Below are 2,512 nucleotides of genomic sequence, written 5' to 3'. Positions count from 1 at the left end.
CCTGCTGAAAGAAAGGTCTGACTCATTTGAAAGGTGTGAGCCTGTGGTTTCCCTTTCTCTGAGTTGGCCTCCGAGGAGGCTGCCCTTGGAACCAATGCTGTGAGCCTCAGCAAGTATGCACTGGACTGTGAAAAGCCCTGCTTTGAGAACGTCCATTGGTTACAATCACATTTTATGGAGTTTCACATCAGCAGTGAACCAATTTGTACGGCTGCTTGCTTGAACCTAACTTCCAAAAGGCCAGCAGTCTTCTATGTTCACTGATGCTTCTCCAGTCCCTAGAACAGCTTGGTGTATAGTAGGTGCTCAGTAAATACTCAAGTGGATGAATTTTACATGGTCAAGGATTCGCCATATTTCTTTATGTGTGGAGCTTCACTAGGCTATTTTTTTTTTTTTTCGTGATACGTGGGCCTCTCACTGTCGTGGCCTCTCCCGTTGTGGAGCACAGGCTCCGGATGCGCAGGCCCAGCGGCCGTGGCTCACGGGCCCAGCCGCTCCGCGGCATGTGGGATCCTCCCGGTCCGGGGCACGAACCCGCGTCCCCTGCATTGGCAGGCAGAGTCTCAACCACTGCGCCACCAGGGAAGCCCTAGGCTATTTTAAAGTAGGGTTTTATTTTAAAAGGTAGAGAGGGGAGGAATCAGTCTACCTTAGTAGGAACAGGACTCTCCTGTAAATCAAGGCATGATACACCATGGTTATGATATATCCCAATGACCAAATCACCCGAATCAAAGCTTACTTCTCCTGTGTTTCATCCTCTCCAGGTGTATCAGCCTACAACTCTGATATGCTAGTTAGCAATAATGGGTGGGTAATGTCCCAGTTAGTAACACAGTGGCTTTTTGACTGGAGCCCTTTGGAAAAAATTGTCCAGTACCTGGCAGAGAATTCTACACATGGCAGCTAGTCCTTAAATGTCGGGCACTGATGTTGTGATGATGACAAGATCTTAAAGGGCTGACGTAGGTAGTGGAAGCTCAGGCAGGGAGGAAGGCTCAGGAGAGGGTCCTGGTGTTTTTGATCAGATAATCTCCCTACACCTCTCAAATCATGACCGGGAAGCTACCCATGCTTTCTATGCTTTTCTGATTTTTTTTGCGGTATGCGGGCCTCTCACTGTTGCAGCCTCTCCCGTTGCAGAGCACAGGCTCTGGACGCGCAGGCTCAGCGGCCATGGCTCACGGGCCCAGCCGCTCCACGGTATGTGGAATCCTCCCGGACCGGGGCACGAACCCGTGTCCCCTGCATCGGCAGGTGGACTCTCAATCACTGCGCCACCAGGGAAGCCCTATGCTTTCTATGCTTTTAATAGTTCAGTAGATTTGTGCTATAGCTCAAATAAAAAAAAAACAACCCAACTTAGCAAACGAAAAGAACATTCTCTACACGTTATAGATGTTCAGGTATAGAGGGGAAACCATGAACACATTAAAGCCCTGGACACTTAAAAAAACAAAAACAAAAAACGAAACTTATTTACCAGATATTTCTTTTCCCTCTTCCATTTTCATATGATGGAAAAAAATATATATAGAGTTCCTTTTAGAAACACAGGATGTGAACCAGTAGTGCCTCTGCTTGTGGCTAGAAGTCTCTTAAGAGAGAGTTGTCCCAAAGACAGAAGCAGATGAAAGCTCAAAGTCTTTCAAATTTAGAGGTTTAATGGGTGAAGTTGAGTAGATCTGAGTCGTGCATGGTGTTCATTCATTTACTGATTCTTTCAACAAGTGTTTATGGAGCCCCTGCTAGGTGCCAACCACTGTACCGGGACTTAAACAGCCTAGAGTGGGAGCTCCCTGCAGATGGGCATTTTGCCTGTATTGTATCCCATCACCTGGGATACTTTCTAGCACGTTGGAGGTATTCAATAAATATTTGAATTGATGAATGGTCCTATAGCACTCACGGAATTTATAGCACAGGAAACTAAACTTCTTATTCAGCACTTTTATGCCAACCAAATGAGTTAAATGAACATCAGGGTACCTTGCAGGAGAAACGGAGAGGTGAATCATTGGCTGCAGGCAGCCTTGGGGAGTGTGGAAAACAGGAGTGGTACGCTGTCGTCCTGTTTCCTACTGACGGTGTGTAAAGGGATTGACTGATTTTCACATGTGATTGATGGGAATGAGCGTCAGGACCCTGGAGCTACGTGTATTTCAGCTCCACGTTGTCGTGCGCTGGGGGTGAGGCTCTCCCTTCTGTAAGCCCAGTCATCGACTCCCGCACATTTGAACGGGGGCTGCTTAAAAGCAGGAGTCCTGGGGGCAAAGAAGGAGGTTCTTGCCCCAGATCAGCGATTCCCTTCTCCTTGGCTGGGCATAATTCTGGTATGTTTCGAAATAATCAATGAGCTAAAAGTTTCAAGAGGCTAGAATTTAGACTGAGTTTACTTCTTTGAACAATATCTAATGTCACAGGACAGTCAGATAGTACCATGATGGGTTCACTCCTCGAAAAGTGAGATTTATTCTGTCCTCCCCCCTTTCCTCACTTTCTCTTTCCC

General features: G+C 47.0%; 1 protein-coding gene across 1 annotated transcript in view; it reads left to right on the top strand.

Annotated features, from left to right (window-relative positions):
• ALPK2 (alpha kinase 2) overlaps window positions 1–2,512 on the top strand; it is a 115,431-nt gene that overhangs the window by 62,705 nt on the left and 50,214 nt on the right.

The sequence above is a fragment of the Lipotes vexillifer genome, unplaced genomic scaffold (assembly GCF_000442215.2).
Source record: "Lipotes vexillifer unplaced genomic scaffold, Lipotes_vexillifer_v1.1 scaffold79, whole genome shotgun sequence".
NCBI lineage: Eukaryota > Metazoa > Chordata > Mammalia > Artiodactyla > Lipotidae > Lipotes > Lipotes vexillifer.
The sequence above is the reverse complement of the archived record's forward strand: the minus strand, read 5'-3'. Positions and strand labels throughout refer to the sequence as shown.